At 36.1% G+C, this 22,760-nt stretch overlaps 1 pseudogene; it reads right to left on the bottom strand.

Annotated features, from left to right (window-relative positions):
• Positions 1 to 274: 274 nt before the first annotated feature.
• LOC124974967 (protein-L-isoaspartate O-methyltransferase domain-containing protein 1-like) overlaps positions 275 to 22,760 on the bottom strand; it is a 136,357-nt pseudogene continuing 113,871 nt past the window's right edge.

Below are 22,760 nucleotides of genomic sequence, written 5' to 3'. Positions count from 1 at the left end.
GTGTCTCACATGTCAGACAAGTGCTCTATACTGAGCCACAATATAACCCCTCAATGAACACACTCTTAATTCCATTTCAGATTGACAGCCACTATATTTGCAGAACTTGAGAACAGTTTACTCTCAGAAACTGCCTGTCTTGAAGGCTGAACTTGAAATAAAATTAATAGCTGTCATAATATTTTCTTTTTACCTGAAGTGGAACAGATCTTTGATAACCCAAGACAAGGTAGCAAAAAAATATAATTGCTTGATCCTAGTAATGTGATTACAGTCAAATTTTTGTTTTAAAGGAAGAGCTGCCAGTGAGGACTATATTTAACTTATAGTTAAATACAACTACAGACCTTCCATTTAGGAATCATACAAGAATATAAAAGGAATTAAAAACATTTCTGTTTAAGATGGATGGTACCATTCATATGGGATATCCAAATATGGCCAGGTGAGTCTGCATGTTAGATTTGAGTTCCAATACATGGTAGTGGCAGCACTACTACCTATACATGCTGTTACCTCCTAAAATGTATGTCCAATTGATTCAGTCATTTGGCTAAAGTAATTTAATAAAACAATAATTTTTGATACAGTACTAACAAGTTGACTGCAGGATCTTCCATGATGCTACTGAATTAGAATCTAATTCTAGCCCTGACTTGGTATTTCACAAAAGAATATAATCACTAAGATACTAGGAGTTTTATTAACTGAGAAAATACTCATCAGTATTTCTAGAGAAAAAATAGTTCAGTATGTAGCTTGTTCAAGTTGAACAGGACCTTCAACTCATTATAAACAGGAGCCCATTTTTGTATTTGGTATTCACAAAATTTCATACCACAAATGTTTTAAAAATATTGATTAGGAAATAGCATTTTAAATAATGGAAAATATTAAAGATATAGAGGGGGAAAGATTTAATTGAAAGATTAAGATTTAAACCTGGGAAGCATTCAAGTAGTATTTTTCCAGGAATGTTTTACTGAATATTTTTTATATTCTGCCTTTAGGATAACTAACAATATGCTTAAGTACAGTGCATGGTAATGGTATAAATGACAAATTGTGATGTCATAGGATTCCACCATGCTAGGTCTTGGTTATCATAGAAAATCTACCTCTACTCTAGAAACTTCAAGGTGTTTCAAGCAGCTCAGATTTAGTTTAATGTGAATATAAAATATCATATTTCTTTGGAAAGAATTTTTATAAACATCAAATGTAATTAAGTTTACAAAGGTCTTCTTTGCCAGGCATGGTGGCACATGTTTCTAATCCTAGACTTAGAAGGTTAAGGCAGGAGGATTACAAATTCAAGCCCAGCCTCAGCAACTTTGCAAGACACTGTCTCAAAATAAAAATAAAAATGACTGAGAATATGACTCAGTGGTTAAGCATCCTGGGTTCAACCCCCAGTACCAAATTTAAAAAAAATAGAAAGGTCCTCCTTTCTGAACAAATTTGTACTTAATACATTTATTGTACTTAATAATTCCAAACTAAGGCTAGAAATGATAAATTTAACAATGCTCATAAATAGTTGAAGAATATTTTCAAATGAGTCTAGATAGTAATGAAGGAACATTTTAAAACTCAGTATTAAAGTTAAATAACTCAAACCAAGCATGAATAAGATTCCTCTTCAATGGGTTTGAAGAACTTATGAAGGATGAACAATGGACAGCTTATACAGGTCATCACACTCAACTCAACACTTTCCAGGTGGGAAAACCAGAGGAGGGAGCAGTTTTCTGAATACCACACACACAGCAGGGAAGAGCACAGGGGGAAGGCCACTTCCTCGGTAACACTGTAAGACCCTTTCTACCTCTGCTCCGCCTAAGAAATTTACAGTCTGTTTCAAGTTTTTTCAATATACATAGATCTGTGAAGAGTATTTCTTTAAGAATTAAAATATATCTTTCACTTTCACTAAGAACACAACCCAATCTTCAACTCACTTCTTTCCTGTGACACTAAGTTAAAAGGCAGTGAAAGTTACCTCATCCTCTATAGGCAAAACTAGTATGCCTCCAACTTTCGGTAATATCTTCATGTGATCTTCTTCATCCTTTCGCATCCTAGCTCTAAAATATTTCCAATCATACCGATGACTGTCAGATGCTATCTGGAGGCAACTGCCAACCACAAATATAGGCTCACAGAACTTAAACCTGCATGGAAAAACAAATATGGTGTGATTCACTTAAACAAAATGCTAAATCAAAAATTGCCACAATCCAGTCCTTTGAAGTAGTGGTTACCAAAGTTAATTATATGGACAAAATGATCATGAAATCTCATTTAAATAGATTCATGAGGCTAGAATTGGTGAAGTCTGTTGCCTATTCACCAGTCATTCAGGGTACATCTATTCAAAATATAAACCTGTTTTTGGTCATACTGAAAATCCAATTAAGGCTTAAAAATAAATATAATACAGTCCCTCACAACACAAATTTTATGATTATCCCCAAAATGATGTATCATGAAGAGTCATAAGATGAAAAAAGGCTCTGTACATTAGACCATGTTTTCCAAAAGTCTTCAGGGTCCAATGGAAATGAGAAGGGCTTATATAAGTATTCATCATGTTTGATGTTTTTGCTGAAGGTAATAGTGGAAGAACTTTGTCAAAAAGAGATACCAAGGGCTGGAAATGTAACCTGGGATTGACCTCCAGAACCACAAAAAGAAGAAATCTCCAGAGAGTCAGAGAGACAGAGAGACACAGACAGACCAATGTCTCACCATAGTCCCTTGGAACACTAATATAAAGGAGGTTTTCTATTAAAATGTTGCTGAGCAACATTACAAAACTGGGACTGAGAGTAAAATAAACATTGGTTTCCTTCTCCTGCTTTGGCCTCTAGAAGTTCCTCCAGGCCACTTATTCCTGGTTACAGTGCTGGCTCATGGTACAGACTTATGCTTTTACAAGTTATTCTCATTAGACTTATAATTTATTTCTTAGGTTCTGATAAACAAAACTGAAAAGACTTAACACAGAATCTACAGTTAAAACCCCAATATGCTAATAAGGTATGTATCTTTTTAAATCTTTAAAGTATGTAATCTTATCCTTTAAGTTGATTATAGTTGATGTAACCATACAGCAAATTCAACCTATTATTTCAGAATAAAATAGTTTACATGAAAGCTTTGTTATACACTAAAAGATGACACTACTTAAATCATAATGACTTTTACTTTGTAATACATATCCTGTTGGTAATTAATAGTGCACTTAATATACAATAAGTTTCCATTAAAAGTCACTAAAACACACATTATGAACACATATTTAAAGAAAAGATTACCAGAATTATACACTGTCCTTAATATGCTATGGGTCTGGTGGAGAGGGTAAACAGAAGCAGGAAGAGGTGAAGGAGCTGGAGGTTGGGGTAATCAGCGTATACCTGCATTCTCATCTCCACACCTTCACAATAACCTGGCCCATGTCCCATTATTTCTTTTACTATAACAGCCACCTCACTGCTCAAATTTTTCAGGTCTGTTTTCTATCATTTTACTTCTCACTGCACAGAGTTAAGTTCAAACTTAGGCCTAGCACCCAACATCTTCATAATTACTAGGGTTCAGATATGGTGAGAATGTATCTCCAAAAGTTTGTGTGTTAGAAACTTGGTGCCCAGTTTGACAATATTTAAGAGGTGGTGAAATCGTAAGAGATAGAGTCTGGTAGGAGATCATTGGAAACCACCCTCAGAAAGGAATACTGCTGGGGCTGGGATGTAGCTCAGTTGGTAGCATGCTTGCCTCCCAAGTATAAGGCCCTGGGTTCAATCCCTAGCACCACAAAAAAATTTAAAAAAGAAAGGAATACTGCCCATTTCATTGGGCGAGGTTAGCTTTCAGAGGACTAGACCTGTGTTAAGAAGTAGGGCCACCTCACTGCTTGGACACTTCCAGATATACTGTTCACCTCTCATGTAAGTTCCCTCCATCTGCCATGTTACACTGCAGCATGACAACCCCACCAGATGTTGCTGCATAAATTTGGATTTTCAGCCTCTAAAATCCTGACCCAACATAAACCTCTTTCTTTACCAAGTAGCCAGACTCAGGTATTCTGATACAACAACACAAAATAGATTAATACCATCCATGATTCTACATCAAACTGACACTTTGGACTCTACCCAACCTGCATATAACATTCTGCAGCCAGATTGAATTACTTGCTTCTAATTTTTAATGGAAAACATTATATAAAGTGTTTTGAAACTGTGTATCTATGTATGTGCTGTTTCTTTGATTTCCTTTTTTTAATTAAAGCTTGCTATCCCTTAAATATACAGGTCAAATATCAGCTTCACAATGAGATTTAATTTTTTTAAATATAAACATACTTAGAATAGGGATCATGTTGGATTTTTCTTTTATATAATACTATGTAGCATAATCTCTGCTTAAAATACGGTCAAAATATGTTTTCTTGTTTTTAAGTAATAAGACACTATAAACCACATAGTTTAATCTTTTTATGAAATTCATGGTAAGCATTCTTTTTTTAAAGTTATTTTAATAAGTTCTATCTAAAATATTCATAATTATGAATTTTAAATATTTTACTTTTATAATATCTTACATCAGACAATTTTCAGGATGAATGAGAATTTAGGATGCAGGAAATTTAAGCAACTAAAAATTTTTAATTTATTAAATTTTTAACATCAAATATTTAAATCAACCCAAAAGTATGGATTTTATAATAGTTTTCAGCCAACAAAGAAGTCATTATACCAGTTTTGCATGCTATAGTATGCATGCACTGAAAACCACAGGGCAGCACTTTTTCTGTTTTGGATGGTGTAGAATAAATATCATATTAAGAATAAAGGATTCAGGGAAGTTACAATATTAGTTTTAGTGTTATATATGGATATACTGTAATATTAAAAGTCACAAGACTGCTGTTATATACATTTTTGATGTTGTGTTATGATATTATACTTGTATTAAAGACCACAGGGAATCTACAATATCAGTAGAGGCCACAGCATGGATATCATATAAAATCAAAGGCCATAGTGGAAATGGTAGTGAATAATGAAGAAACTTTGGATTGTTCAGAGGGGAGTGAGGGAGGGGTAGTGTGTGGGGAGGGGAAGGACAGTAGAAAGAGATAGTTATTATTACCCTATATACATTATTACCCAATACACATTACCCTATATACATGTATGATTATACTACTGGTGTGACTCAGCACAATGTATAGTCAGAGGAATGGGAAGTTATGCTCCACTTACTTTCAATGTATCAAAAAGCATTCTACTATCATGTATAACCAGTTAGAACAAATTTAAAAAATAGAAATTAAAAATCAAAGGCCAATTTGCAGCCATTAGATTACTTTTAGATTCTATAATTTGGATATCATGATAGTATTAAAAGACAGAGGGAAGTTATTTCATTAGTTTTTCATCTATATTATGGTTATCATATTAATATTAAAAGTCCACACAGTAACTATCCAAAGTACAGTATCTATAACTAATGTAATATTATAATAATAATAATATAGTACCTAAAACTAAACTATTATAATACCTAAAACTAATATAATACAGATATTACATTAGTAGTAAAGGGTACAAAGAACATATTTTATTAGTTTAAGATGCTAGAATATGCATTTATACTTGTTTTTAAGGGCAGGTAATATTACTTTATAATGTTATACTGTGGATAAAACATTAATATTAAATGCATAGTGGAGATAGTATATTACTTTTAGATGCTATGATATGGAAATCACATTAACTTTGTAGACCACAAGAAAGTTACTATTAAGAGTTATAGGCCACAGTATGGATCTTATATTAATTAATATGAAAGACCAAGTTGGAGTCACCCACCGCCTCTTCTTCCAACATGACGGATCCACTGTGTCTTTCACCAAGGACTTCCTGCTAGTGGAGTGGACACAGCCATCTACAAGAACATGAAAGTGCCCAAGAAAATCATCAAGCAAGCAAATCAATGCAGCTAAGCAGCACAAGGGCATTATGGACTGTGTGGATCATATCCTCAGGGACCAGGGAGTCCTGTCTTTCTGGCATGTAGCCTGGCCAATGTCATCAGATATTTCTCTACCCAGGCTGTCAAATTTCCTTCAAAGAAAAAAACAAGCAGATCTTCCTGGGTGGTGTGGAAAAAAGGACCCAGTATGGCAATACTTTGCAGGGAACCTGGCATCAGGTGGTGCTGCAGGATCCACATCCTTATGTTGTGTGCATCCTGTTGTTCTGCCCAAACCTCTCTAGCAGCTGATGTAGAGAAAGTTGGAGCTGAAAGAGAATTCAAAGGCCTGCATGACTGACAGGTTAACATCTACAAATCTAATAGAATTGAGGGTCTGTACCAAGGCTTTGGGACATTTTATTCTGTAATGTTAGGCAGTCCCTCAACACAAAGTCAAGAACTGCTGCTCAGAACTTGATACTTTTTTTTTTTTTGTGGTGCTGGGATTCGAACCAAGGTGTACCAAGGCTTTGATGTGTCTGTGCAGGGCACATTCATCAACTAAGCTGTCTACTTTGGTATCTGTGATTCTTCAAGGGGAATGCTTCCAGATCCCAAGAATACTCACATCTTTATCAGTTGGATGACCACAGTCTGTCACTGCCATTGCTGTATGACTTCCTATCCATTTGATACTGTTCACCACTGCATGATTATGCAGTTGGAGTGCAAAGGAATTGACATCATGTCCAAAGACAAGCTTCACTGCTGAAGGAAGATTGCTTGTGATGAAGGAGGCAAAGCTTCTTCAAGGACACATAGTCAAATATTCTCCAAGTCACAGTGTTACTTTTGGACTTGTCACCTATGATGAAATAAGGAAGGTCACATAAGTTATTTCCTGAACATTTTTCCTCTGTGAACAGGCATGTTGTATTATATAACATGTCGTGGGCATTCTGAACACTCTTGGCTGCTTATCAATGTCAACTATGTACTTGTTGAAAAGGGGAATAAATAATATTCATCTGACCAATATTCTCTTAAAGTCATAATAATGATGATGATGATGTAACTCAATGATATTTTATATGCATATTTTTAGTTGTAGGTAGACATAATATATTCACTTTATCTTCATGAGTTGCTAAGGATTGAACCCAGGGCTGCACATGTGCTAGGCGAGTGCTCTACCTCTGAGCCACAACTCCAGCCTAGAATCATATTTTTTTCCCATCACTTCAGATAACAAATTTGTACAACTGGAAGTTTCTAAAAACAGACAAGCATAAAGACCAGATGGAAGTTATTAAATTAGACTTAGATGCCATAGTATGAATATCAAATTAGCATTAATGGTCACAGGACACCTATTATAAAAGCAGCTATAGTAGAATATAATTTATATTAGAAACCACAGTGCAGCTGTGGCTTTAGATACTATTGTATAGATACATTAGTGTGAAATGTCACAGGTTTCTATTTAATTAATTTTAGATCATATAGATTAGATATTAGTATTGCAGCCCACAGAGCAGCTATTATATTATTTTTACCTTGTATGGTATGTATATCATATTAGTATTAAAGGCTAGAGGGAAAACAATACATTAATTTAAGATGCTGTCCAGAAGGTGGTCATTGTACTATGAAGGCAAAGGGAAGCTCTTATGATAGTTTTAAATGCTATAGTATAGATATATTAGTACTAAAGCTCATATGGAAGCTCTTCCTTTAGTCTTAAATGCTGTAGTCTGGATACCATATTAGCAATGATGATCAAAGGCAGCTACTTTAATAGTTTTAGATGTTATATATGGATACTGTATTAATATTAGATACTACAAATAAACCAATATATTACTTTTTTTTGGTACAGGGGACTGACTGAACTCAGGAGCACCGAATCTATGAGCCACATCCCCAGTCTTATCTTGTACTTTATTTAGAGACAGAGTCTCACTGAGTTGCTTAGTGCCTCCCCATTGCTGAGCCACTGGGATTACAGGCACATACCACCACATTCAGCTCATTACATTACTTTAAAAAACTATATTATCAATATTATTTAGCCACAGGGCTGCCCTTTACCACTTTATGATGCTGTAATATGAATATCACATCAATATTAAAAGCCAAAATTCAGATATTAATCAGGTTCTCATGGTCTATTATGGATATCATATCAATAATAAGGTCACAAGTCACCTATTTTTATCAGTTTTTGATACTACTATACGTATACCACATTGGTATTAAAGGCAACAAAGCAGTTATTTTTACAATTTCTGATGCTACACTGTAGATATAACATTCATATTGAAGCCCACAATGCAGGTAAAATGGATTATTATTTTAGTCCTAAAGTCAGCAGTGTAGCTATTACATTGGTTTTTAACATTATAGCATGGATATTATTTTATGATTAATGGCCACAGGGAGACTATTATATTAGTTTCTCATAATGCATATTGATATTCAATTGTACTAAACACAAAAAAATTCATTATACTAATTTTATGTACATATATATATAAAACATCAATATTAGAACCACAGGGCAACCTATTTTATTAGTTTTATATTCTTTAGTATGAATATTACATTAATATTAAAGTCTGCATAGGTGTATAACATTATATTAAGAAGTCACCATTTGGATATAACATTGATGCTAAATGCCCCATTGTGGATATTACATAAGTTTTTCATGCTAGAGAATGGATATGATATTAGTACTAAGGATCACAGGGCACATTTTGTGTTAATTTTATATGTACATACAGATAATATATGAGTACTAAAGGTCACAGTAGAGGAATTATGAACTTCACTTGTAATAGTGTAGATACTGTATTACTAATAGACACTACAAGGAAACCATTATGTTACTTTTAAATGGCTTGTTATCAATATAATATTATTTATAAAGGCAAAAGGGCAACTCTATTACTATCAGATTCTATAGTATGAATACATTGTCATTATTGAAGTCCATAAGACAAATATTTTATCTGTTTTCTATTCTAGAGTATCAGTACTAAAGGCCAAGTTGTAGCTATTTTATCACTTTCTCATCCAATAGTGCAGATCTCATACCAGTACTAAAGGAAACAAGGCAGATATTTATCAGTTTTCAAAGCTATACAGTAGACATTCTACCATATAGGACACAGAACACCCATTATATCACTTTTACATTATGAAATGGACAATTTATTAACACTGAAACCCACAGAAGAGCTGAAATATCATATAGGTTTTAAAGATAATACATTAGTATTAATGCAAAAGTGCAGTTTTTTTATCAGTGTTAATGGTACATGTGGATATTATATTATTATTGAAAGATACAGGGAGCAATCATTTTAGTAATAAGTGATATTTATTAACTTTATCATATTAGAATTAAAGGCCAAAATTTATATAAATTATTTCGTGATGCTATGCTATGGATATAACATTAATGCTAAAGATCAAAGGGCATGTAAAATGAATTTTCATTTTGGTACCATATGCCACAAGGCAGGCACATTATCACATTTAAAAGCTGCAATGTGGATACCAGCTCAGCACTGAGGGTCACAAGTCAGCACCTTTCAGTTCCTATGTTCTATTATGACAACTATCACTGCCAAAGACTTGGCAGCACCTGCTCTATCAATTTCCATGCTTTAATATGCTTGTCATATCATACTAAAGTCTACAAGGCACCTGTTACATAAATTCTTTATGGGTCCATGGGAATAGCATACTAGTCCTAAAGGACACAGGGAAGCTATAAAATCAAGTTTTGATACTACAACATGGACAACATAGCAATATTAAATGCCAAAGTATATAAATTTTATAAATTTTTCATGCTATAATTTGAATCTATTTTCAATTGTAAAGTCCAAAAGGCAGCTATTTTACCAGTTATAGATGCTATGAAATGGGTATCTAATCAATACTGAAGGCCACAATGCATCTGTGCTATTAGTTTACATTTAAACTAATAATTTACTAATTTGGAAAACCCCAGGGAGCTGTAATGTCAATTTCAGTTTTCAAATACAGATGTCCTAGTAGCATTAATTCCACAGGGCATTTATTTTATGAGAATTGAAGCTCTATGTGAATATTAGATTATTACAAAAGGTCTGCAGGGAATTATTAGTAACAAATGCCACCATATGGTTATCACATTAACATTAAAGGCCACACTATATATGATGTTATATGATCTGCATGAATACAAGTGACATTAAAGCTAATGACCACAGAGAATGCCACATGGATATTCCTTTTCATTCAAAAGGCCACAAGGTTGCCCCATTATCAGTTTTTAAAGCTATAATATGGATACCATGTCAGTATTGAGGGCCACAAGGCAGTTTATCAATGCTATAAAGTGGATTTCAAATGAGTACTAAAATATACAGGTCATCTATTTTATCATTTTTACATGCTACAATATGGAAAACATCTTAATATGCAAAGCCACCAGGCAGCAATTTTATCAAGTTTTGATAATTTAATAAGGACATCATGATCCCATTAAGGCCACAGGCATGTAAAATGGATTATCATTTTCTAAAAATGCACAAGGCAGTGTTTACATTAGATTTGGATGTTATAGTGTGGATAGCACATTAACATAAAAGGTCACAGGGAAGCAATAATATTAATTTTACATGCTACATTGTGATATCAAAAGAGTATTATAACCACAATAAGTTATATTAATTTTACTTGCTAAACTATGGATATTTTATTATATTATTATTAAAGGGCATATGGCAGCTGTTATATTAGGATTAGGTGGTTACTATGGGTATATTATTAACATTAAAAGTCACAGGTTATGTATTATATTAGTTTCTTATAGTACAGATAAGACATTAATAATTTAACACAGTACACAAAAAATATGGATTATAATTTTAGTATGAAAGGCTGCCAGGTAAATATTATATTAGTTTTGGATGCTATGTCAAGTATATTATATTAACATTAAAGGCTACAGGGAATCTAGCATATTAAATTTACATATTATACTATAGATGTCTTAATAACAGTAAAACCACAGTGCAGTTATTAGCTTTACATGCTATGGTGTGGACATTACATCAGTATTTACAGTCACAGATTAGCTCTTATGCCTCTCTTAGATGCTACAGTATGGATAGTTTATTAATCATAAAGTTCACATGGCAGCTATAGTATTAGTTTTAGAGTTTATATGATGGATAATATATTAGTATTAAAGACAACAATGCAGTTACTTTATTACTTAAGATTGTATACATTACATGAGAATTAAGAGCCAGTAGTCTGCTATTTTATTAGTTGTAGATGTCACAGCTTGCATATCATGTAAGTATTACAAGTCACAATGGAGCAATTACATTATTTTACATTGCCTATCATATTAATATTGTCATAGGCAAGCTACTATATTAACTCTAATTGCTGTAGAATGAATGTACTATACAGTATAGTATTTAAACATCATAAAGCAGCTACTATTTCATGTTCAAGGGTCAAGTTTTGATATGTTATTAATATTAAAGGCCACAGAAAAACTATAATATTAGTTTTACAGGTCACATTGTGGAAATAATATTATTAAATGCCACAGGATAGCTATTATATTATAGGCTACCTTAAGGATATTGCATTAGTCATAAAGGTCACAGGAAAACTACTTTATGAGTTTTAGATGCTACTCTATGTATATTATGTAGTATTAAAAGGCCACAAGGCAGCTATTTCTTCAGCTTCATGCAGGATTGCTTCCTCCAGAAGACTACAGACAATGAGGACACACAGAGACAGAAACTTCCCCATGAGAAACCTGAAAGGCCCTGCCTCAGCCAGGTGAGCACAATCAGTACTAACAGGACATTCTTCAGGGCCTGAGATGATGGAGATGCTGTCCACCTCTGTGACCTGCCTCCACCAGACCCAAAACCCCAGGATAAATATGAAGATAAAAATAAACCCCAATAGAGAACAATGTAAAAAAGTACCCAAAAGGCCCTCCTCAACCTTGTTAAGGTCATTGGAACAAGGAAGGCCTGAGAAATTGTTCACCCACAAAGAGAAGTCTATAGGGACAGGAACTGAATGTTCTTTGGGATCCTGGATGGGGTCCTGAAACAGGAAGAGGCAGAACTGAGAATCCAAAGGAAATGCAACTGCACTTAGTGATAACACACTAGTGTTTGTTCTTCATGACACTTTTTCTAGGATGTTAATCCATTTGAGACAGTGCACGTAAATCATATCAAAAGAAAAAAGAGGATGAATCTACCTGGGAAATCTCTGTTCTTTTTTTGCAATTTCTGTATAAAGATAAAAACTACTCAAAAATAAATCCTTAAGACATGGTTATATGTGTTCAAACACTTGGTGTTTTATACAATTATAATTGCTGATATCTAGCATTCTAACTTGTTCTGTATGTTACTATGAATCCAAAAAGTATTTTAAAAGAAAATTAAAGCATTTCACCTAATATAATTCATGATAGTACCACTCTCACAGGTTTTATATTGAAATAGAAATACACACAGGTCAACTTATATTTTTATGCAGTCACTAGGTACTGGTGTGACTTCTAAAAACTTGACCACTTGCACTAGAGGAAAAAATAACATTTTAGCGACTACTTCAACTCACAACTGAACTTCCTCAACAGAGGGACTTTCACTGTGACTGGGTCACTTATCCCAAAGAATCACTGCCCTTTTATTATTTCTATTCATATTCTTAATCAGTAATAAATTCAAATTGTCATTTGACAAATAGTCAGAGAATAAAAAGATAAAAAGGATTGGAAACAACAGTGGATAATGCCTAGTGAGCAGAACACCTTAGAAGGACACCAGAGTCCATTGCCTCCACAATGCTCTTCAGGAAGTGGAGAAACTGGGGAAACATAGTCCATGGATGGTCTTAGATGCTGTTATGTTTTGAAAAATTACTTTTACTTTTAGAAATCACAGACCACTATTGACAGTCCAAACTCTTGAATGATTCCAAATTGAGTTGAACTTCTAAGTGATTTTATTATCACTCTATCTGGTCATAAAATTTATGATAATGAAAAGATCTAGGTGCTGGGGATGCAGTTCAACAAAAGAACACTTGTCTAGCATGCAGGAGGCCCTGAGTTCAACCTCCAGCACCACAAAAGAAAAAGAAAAAAAAAAAAGAACTATGTCTTATTTATGTAATCAAGTAAAAAATGAATAATCACTTCTTCTAGAATACCGTGTTAGACCTAAAAGAGTGGACACTATCAAAATAAAAATATTCAAAAAAATAAAAATTTAAAAATAATAAAAATGAAAATATTCTCAGAGTGGATTGCACAGCTAGACTATCATGAACAATAGTGCCTCATCATAAAGCATGGTCATATTAAGCATACATCAAAGCAAAAAAGACTTTACTGACTGTTGACAAGGGAAAATGGACATAGTCTAGCTTAGGAAAGGATGCATTAGAAGCATATAATACATCAAATTCTCCAGAACAAGCTAGGGGCTTTGACACCAAGTGCTGTTCCCCTAGCACTTGGCAGGCTGAGGATGGTGATGACATATTTGGGACCCACCTGGACAATTATGCAAAGACCCTGTCTCAAAATAAAACATATAATTCATTCTGCTATTTTCCCCCACCCCTCCCACCCCTCAAAGAAAAATAAAACTTTTAAATGTCTGGGGATGTATGTAGCTCAGTGCTTGCCTAGGACATGCTACAATGGTCACTTGGTTCAATTCTCACTGCCAAAAAATGGTGCAGGTTATGATGGGTTAATAAATTTGGTACCATGAGAATGTTATAGGCCAGAGTATAAGGGAATTAACTAAATAGACTCTATTTTGCTGAGACTCCATGTTATGTGGGAAATAAGTTTCTCCCATTGGAAAACCTGGGAACACCCTGCCTCTGTGCCCATCATCAGTTACTTGGTGTGACATGTTTAATAGTATACAATGGCAACTCCTATGTAGTAAAGAACTGCTCTCTTTTGATTCCTATTGCTCCTAAACAATGTACCATGTGAACGGTGATTGTGTGGATGTTAGCAACCATTCTTTAGTTTGAACCTAGGTAAGAGTCATTTTGACCCACTTCCCCCTTTGTCGATGACCTCATGATGTTAATGTGTAATTTCAAATCATAGCAACAGACACTTATGATTAATGTGATTTTTGGTATAAGAACACCTACACCCCTGTGGTCAGGGCTGTTCTCCCAATAGCCATTTTTTGGGGCATTGTATGAGATGGTCAGCCAGCCAGTTTAATAAAGACCCTCAAATTTGGACTTCCCAGTGGTGATCGGTCAGTTCTTAAGTTTTGTCCCATAACACAGGTCAGACATTTGATCACAGAACTGGGTAGAAGTCATTATGCCAAACTCCCAAAATGATCAAACTAATTTTCACTATGCTCAGCTCATAATATAACGTGTCAAACCCCCACTTCTACTAATTCAAATTTGATGACATTTTAATTATAATAAAAATTATATGTACTTTGTTAATAAATTCAGCAAATATGAGAGGTATACATGACTTTGATCTGAAAGCCATAGGGGCACTGGTATTATGATAAAACCTAGGCATGGCAATTCCTATGACAATAGGCCAATCCCCTTGATGTCAAGAAATAAGAGAAAAATTTTCTGATGAATGTATAACTTTAGGAAGACAAATGGATACATTTTCTAAGTTTGAAAATTAGAAAAGAAAATGATTTTCAAAAGATTGCTTTTATAAATATATTGGAATTACAAAAAGCAACTGCTGTCTTATCTCTTAAATAATATAATTATTTGAGTCCTGAGGAAATTTCATATAGAGTGTTCTAAATATCATGTCATATAATAGCTGACATTAAATATATCACCATTCTGCTTCTATCTTCTAAAAAGGTTTTGAAATTTTTTCCTAGAATAAAATCATCCGAATTAGGAAGATTTATTGTGTTATGTGTGTATGGATATGTGTGTGTGTGTTGCTGAAATCCAAGCCAGGGTTTCTTATATGCTAAGTAAATGTTCTGCCACACTAATATGCACACAGTTGACCCACCCTAAGCTGCCTTCTGGTAATGCCCCAAAATGCTCTGCCTTGACCCGCCCCAATCTCCCAATCCACCTTGCCCTGCCCACACACTCCTTGCCTTGCCCCAACACTTCTTGCTCCTCCCTGTCCTGCCTTGCCCTGTCCTGATTGGAGGATGACCTAACCCAAGGGCGGTGACCTTACCAAGAGAGGATATGCCACCAATGGGGTAGCTGCCACAGGATGGGTCGAGTACGTGGAATCCCAGGCCTCCAATCCATGTGTGCCCAGTCCCTGAGGCCTCCCTGTCCTAGATCCTCAAACTCCAGGCCCATACCCCTGGGGTCGGTCTCAGATCAAACTCCCGCTTCTCAAAGACACACCAACCTGAGTCCCAGCCAAGGGGCTTACCTGAGGGCAGCTACTGAATAGGCCTTACTTGAGGGTGGCGGTAGGCAGCTTTACCTGGGGGCAGAAGCCTTACTGGAGGAAAGCTGCCTTACCCGAGGGCAGTCCTCCCTGAAAGGGTGTCCACCTGACCCGAGGGGAAGGTTAGCAGTCCAGTGAACAAGCAGCACGTGGTGCATGAAGCATGTCTCCGCCAGCTCTGAAGCAGCCAGACACCAATACCGGACAAGATGCCAAGGCCTCCAGGACACAGGCACATGCATAGTGGGCGGGTCCAGACCTGCTGTGCATCCACCTGTCCAGCCCGGGCACCACCTGAGAACTGGGCATGAGCAAAAAAATCCAGTGGCCTGGGCACGCCCCATGTGTCTCCGCCCACTGTGGACTCTTCGTGTCTAAGTCCCAAACCACTGGAGATCTGCTTTAGGGGTCGGAGGTTCCCGTGGGGAGGAGATCCCTCAAGAGCGAAGTGCTGCTTCTGGTCCTTCTGTCCTTTGGGCACTGGTGAGCACATGACGCAGCGCATTCAAGTGAGAGTCGCTGCAGAGATCCTGGGGAAACAGACACCTCCAAGTCCCAGCCACCCCCCAGGGATGGGGCCTCCCACTGCTGGGTGTATTCAGTTTGCTTTCCTGGGTTGGGGACGATTTCCCACAGGGTGAGTTTCTAGAGGATTTATTGGAGGGTGCTCGCTAAAGGGTCTGAAGGTCTCAGGACTTTCCCTTAATGGGGTGTTTTAAAGTGTCCACTTAGGGGACAAGTTTGACTCTGTCTGCTAGGCTGGGTCCCCCTACCCTGGTGCGGCAGCGAGCAGTCCTTGACTCTCGAACTCTCGACCCTCTATCTGGGGTGTGCGCTAATAGGAGCTGCTCACCCACCCCTACACCATACCAGATCAATGAGGGTTCATCTGGGAACCCCCTCCTCCATGGCCTGCTAGTATGTGCTGGGTACTGTGCCCTGATAGGTCCAACTGCTGGCCAGATGGGCAGGTTTCCTGGGAGAGCCAGGGGTCATGGGAGAGCAAGAGCTCTGCATTTTCAAGATCTGATTTTAGGTGGAGGGGTGCAGGAAGTGGAAAGCCACACAGAGTGGAGATGGCTTTAGTCTGAACCATGCTGAGTCCTGCCAACACAAAGCAGATCCACCTGATGAACTGCATGGAGGATTACCTGGCCTCCATCAACTCTCTGCCTTTATACCTGAAGAGAAATGTCTCAGTGATGCAGGAGATCGAAGCAAAATGCCAAGAAATTCTGAAAGAATAGGATGAACAAGATGAGAAGTTGAAATGAGAGACAGATGGTGCCCCAAAATTCCAAGTGCTGCGCTGCATCCAGAGAGCCCTGATTTGGAGCCAGGAGTTGTGTGATGAGAAGATTCAAATACTGAGTCACATAATGGAGATGGTGGAGAGTGAGAACAGACAAGTGGACAGTCATGTGAAAGTCTTGGAGACACCTAAAGAGATCAAGGACACCACTGGCAAGAGATGCAGTGCTGGCCAAGGGAAGGCAAAGAACAATACCATTGCACAGGCAGAAAAGAAAATTACAAGCATACCCTGTGGCCACTCAACAATGTGAATCAAGTGATGAATGTATCTAATAATAATCATGACCATGATGACATCACCTCAAGAACACCCAAGGAAAAGTATGCAAAGACCTCAAAGAACAGGCTTCACGGCCAAAGCACAGAAGGAAGCAAACCCTGCGAACCTTCCCAGTGATGCAAAGGAGTCCACATATTGTCTGTGAAATCACGTGGCCTACGGAGAATTGATACTTTGCAGAAAAAAAAAATGCCCCCACCGTATGGTTCTATTTCTCCTACTTGGAACTCAGTCACAAGCCAAAGGACAAGTGATACTGTACCAAGTGTAAGGGCAGAAATTAGGAAATGATGGGCAAAGCATTGCAGAAGTCCAAAAAAGAAAGCCTATAAGAGGTTGTTTGTGGACATTCTCTAGTAGAACAGAATAGCCTCTATGTGTATTGCATTGCCGCCTATGTTGAGGTTTGTGAATTGTCAAATGTTTATTTTCACGGAATGTTAGATGTTAGAAAAGGTGCCCTTCTTTGGGAGGGCAGTGAATCTCTCAGCCTTTCATTTTCAGTGGTCACATGTGTGAGAAGATAGTGTGCTTTGGATAACATTTTAGAAAATACAAATTATAGGTTTGAATTAAACACTTAAAAAAAGTGTCCACATACCTTCCTGAATTCCTGTCACCCATGTCTTTGGTAAGCAGTTCCTAACCCTGAACCCCTCACCTCAGTTTACTGAATATGGACTTTCTGCTCCCCAAGACCTTGGCCTGACTGGGGAATGGAGCTTTGAACAGACAACATGTGCATAAAACTCAACAAACTGAAGATGTTGTGCACTCTTAGTGTGCTTAAGCATCCTGCAACACATTACCCGAAGGAAAGACTTGAGGAGAAAAGAATGGCATGTTGATCACGCAGCTATGAAAGCACTGCCATGACTGATCCTAATTGAAAACTGCCCTTACGGGTTTTCTAAGATACACTAGAATTAGAACAACTTTGATACTCATGTTACTATTTTCCATGGAAAATGATCATGCACACAGTGTTTAGAAAGGACACACTAGCAAGATTATAGCTTCAACTCATAAAATAACTTAAGAACCAAATTGCTGGTAAGGCAGCCAACCATTCAGCTCAACATCATTTTGAGTCTAAGGTATAAGTGGATACCCAGGGCTTTGAACTATGCAAATCTCTTATCAATGGCCTTCTGTAGTGTAGTTATGGGCCACAGATTCATGTATTTCCATCTTTGGTTCTCTTGCCTTTGCTTAGAGCACTTCTAAGTGATGAACTTATAGAACAGTTTTAAAGGATTAGTTTTCTGCTATTCCAAGCAGATATTTTAGTACATGAAAATATCTTACCATAAGCAAACTAAGTACAAATGCTAATCTAAGTTAGGAAGAGGGTTAAAGTCGTTGAACATCTATTTTGACTTGCCTTCTTTTCTTCATATATTTTATTTTTCCCTTTTGCTATAGCACTTTTCACAACTAGATTTCTAATTAATTACCATTAAACACAGTTTTTTCTCTATTTTTTCTTTTTGTTGTGCTGGGCATTTAACCCAGGGCCTTTTATATGGGAGGCATGCACTCTACCAACTGAGCTACATTTCCAGTCATTATTTTTAATAAGGCTACTAAAATGTACTTTGTTAATAAAAAGTACCAGTGTTATGAAAATAGTTGGACTGCAAATAATCAAGCTAGCAGGTCTTTATCTTCCTGGGGTACACATACCTCAGGGGATTGCCCACCTCCACCCTCAGACCATTTCTGAATGTGTCTCCATTTATCACTTTAAGCATATTATTAAGTCCTTGTGTATGTGTATTGCGTTTGCTTATAACCCATAAAGAGTGGGTGCATTCCTAATATGTCCACTCTTTTTCCCTACAGCATGGTACAGGATTTGCTACAATATTAATATTTTACACTCATTGTTTGTTACAATATTAATACCTATTGTTGAATGGTAATTTAAATTATTTCATCTTCTAGAATTAGAGAACTAATTAGACTTTAATGTAGATGGCCCATGGATAATGTATTCCTAGAGTTCTTCATCCATTGTTAGAACAAGTCTGGTCCTATCGATAGAGGAAATACTTGCTCTGATTCTTCATACTGGGTGACTACAATTTTATTACTAAGCAGAAAATTCTCCAAGTGTGCTATATTTGTTTGGCACTGTTTTCACAGTACTGTGTAAGCAGAAGCCTTGTTATATCAGAAATAATTTGTTAATTAAATGCATAAGGCATTCCGCCAATGTTCAATGAACTTACCGTGTTCAACATGTAAACTGCTGTCATCATCCTTTGGGTTCATGCCTCCTGTAGGCATGACATTAGCACTGCCACGTTTTCTTCAGCCTCAAGGATTAGAGGTCTCCATGTGTTGCCAGTATTGCCATAAAACACCTAGTACCTTCATGACACCATTTTGGCTTTTGGGGAATTTTTTTTTTTTTTTTTTGTGGTGCTGAGGATTGAACCCAGGGCCTTGTGCTTGTGAGGCAATAACTATATAAACTGAGCTATATCACCAGCTTCTTATTTTATTTTGTAAAAATTTAGTAATTTCCTACCACCTGTGCTATGTAATAGGTTTCAATCATGGTTTGTAGAGCCAAGCCAAGTTTGTTTCATGTTTCTCATTTTTTGCACAGTGTCTGGCAAAAACCCCAAGTTAATATCTTACTAAATGTGTAACTAGTTTATTCTGCAGTTTTATTTCTTTGTACTGTTTCAGTTGGGTACATCACCTCTACCTGCTTGCCAGCTCAAAAAACAAAAAATAATAATAATAGAACAGTGAAACAACTACTCTTCTTAAAGAATTATCTTCAATGTACTTATTTTTTCTCTTTTGAAAACAAAAACACACATTAGCATTTCCTTATTAATTAAAAAGTATTTAGTTTGCTGAAAAGATGATAATTGTATTAGGTTGTGAAGGCTGCTACAACAAGATACCAAAAACTGGGAACCTTATAAATAAATTTATTTCTCATGACTATGCAAACTAGGAAACCCAATATCAAGGGGTTCAGTACCTGGTAGGGCTTGCTCTGGTTCACAGACAGCAGTTTCTTACTCTTCTCACATGGAGGAAAGGGGCAAGACAGCTCTCTCCTAATAACCACCCAGTGAACACACCCTATAACATCACAGTGGTAATTAGGTTTTAACATGTGTGTTTTAGGAGGAACATACATTTGCAGACCATAGAAGTAATGTTTTCTACAGTACAACAAGTTTGAAAATAAAGGACTAAGTATAAGACACCAGATTCAAAAAAAATGATAATCCACAGGCATCACCTGCCATTAAGCCCAGTGTATCAGGAGACTGAAACAGGAGGATTACAATTTTGAGACCAGCCTCAACAACTTAGCTAAAACATTAAAGATGGCTGGAAATATAGCTCAGTAATAAAGTGCCTCTGGGTTTTAACCCTATTACCAAAATAAGCAATAACCATATATCTGTATAAATTATAAATTGGAGAAATTAAAAGTTATATTAAGCCAGGTATAGTAGTACATACCTATAATTCCAGCTACTTGAGAGAGACAGAAGGATCACAAGTTCAAGGCCATCATGGAAAATTGTAGTGAGACCCTATCTCAAAAAAAAAAAAAAAAACTGAGCATACAGCTCAGAGGTAGATTGTCCTTGGGCTCACTCCCCATTGCCACACCCCCAAAAAAGTCTTAGAGTTGACAAAGGCAACAGAGAATCTTCTAATTTGCTGAATCCTTTGTCTATTGGAATTTAATTTTAAATTGTAAATGTCTTTTTTTTTATTATTGTAAACAAGAGGGATACATGTTGTTTCTCTGCTGTACATGGCATAAACACATACCATTTGTGAAATCTTTTTGGTACGTTTCACTGTTTTCATTTGAATGATTACATATTGAGAAACCCTGCAGTCAAAACTCCAGATCAGGAGTTAATGGGATAAGAGTAGCTTATCCTCTAGAGAAAAGTGAAAAAGATAGATATTTCTTTAAATCACAGTTCTAAGAAATGTGATCTGGGACCAGCTACATCAAATTTTAAAGGAACTAACTAGTACAAATTCTCAGGGCCAAATTAGCAAACCTTCTGCATGAGTCTCATAATATGTTAAAGAGTGAGATCCATTAGTTCAAACCACAAACTGTCAAGCATTTTATTTTTATGTAAAATATGTGATTCACAGGTAAGAGACTGAGTAGAAAATAGGCTTGCTTTTGCAAAAATGCTCCATTTCAAATATCGCCAATGGCTGTAATGGCTGAGGAAATTGCACTTATTGTTCAGGGATATACTGCAGTATTTCTTGCTCTGTGAACATTTCTTAACCTTTTGAGTCACAGTGTGCTGTTGTTGCATTGCTGCATATGGTTCCTGGTGACAGGTGCCATGTGTGTTTGTGGATGTGACTGAGAAGACTACAGAAGCTGTCCTCTCCCCTCAGGAAGACTGCCCTGAACTGTGTGCATCACAGCTGCTGTACTGGGTCTTGACTATTAGTAGGTGTTCTTTTTTTTCCTTCTGAAACTGCTCAACCAAAATACCAAGTGGATAGCAGATTTCTGTGGTTCACAAGTATTTTGTACTACATTATCTGAAACTCCCTAACAATTTGAGAAAAGGTGACAAAGTTTATATATTATTATTTTACAAAATGTCTTTAGAAATAGCAACCTGTACTTTAAGTGAATATCACCCTTGCAAGACACATAATAAGTGCAAATATGCATACTTTGCTGTAGTGTACCACTTCCTGCACAAAAAGTATTCAATGCAACATACTGAAATGCAAAAAAGTTTCATCCAAAAGTTGCTTAAATTCAGTAAATATTGGAATCTAAGGGATTGTATTGCAATTGAAAATAAATTATCAATATACTTTCTTAAAATAATTTAATCTTAAGTGTATACTTCAGAAATTCCTGCCATGTTTAATGTTAAAAATAAACATTGGTCTGAGGAGATAGCTCAGTTGATAGAGTGCTTGCTTCACAAGCACAAGGCTCTGGGTTCAATCCCCAGCTCTGCAGAAAAAATTAAACAAATAAATAAATAAAACATGCTTGTACAGTTTATATCCAATTAGAAATTAACTCAAATATAATTTCTAATAACTTTAAGCCATAGTATATTTGCATTTGTGATAAATACACATAATGTATGTCCCTCCTTATTACTTCATCTGACAATACATTATCAAAGACATTTATATGGTTATTTTCAGTCTCATTTCTGCAGTTTGTGAGGATTCACTTTAAAATATTTGCCTGATAAAGGATGTTAGCCACTGCTAATGTCTACATATGCTTTTTCCTCTTCAGCTGGCTAAGTCATTTTAATAAACAAAATGTACAGATAATCCCTTTGTTCACTGAAGAAGTCACAATTTCCTGATTGTATATTAATGTGGTAATTAAATTAGACAAATTTTATTTAAAGTGTACAAAATTCATTGTTTTAAAAATTTATTTTTTAAATAGTCTGAGCTGGGAGGACATGAAGAAGAGAAAAAAATTTAAAGCCATCGATACCACTTATTCTTTATTTAGTCAAATTCACATAGGCTAAATTACCAAGTTCTTTTTGTTCTTCTTCTTCTCTTTGTTTTTGATAGTGCTGGAGATAGGACCCAGGGCTTCACCATTGCTAGATGAGCACCCTACCCCTGGAGTACATCCACAGACTATTTTTATATTTGGAACAG

The sequence above is a fragment of the Sciurus carolinensis genome, unplaced genomic scaffold (assembly GCF_902686445.1).
Source record: "Sciurus carolinensis unplaced genomic scaffold, mSciCar1.2, whole genome shotgun sequence".
NCBI lineage: Eukaryota > Metazoa > Chordata > Mammalia > Rodentia > Sciuridae > Sciurus > Sciurus carolinensis.
Note: the sequence above shows the minus strand (reverse complement) of the source record. Positions and strands in the feature narration are given on the sequence as shown.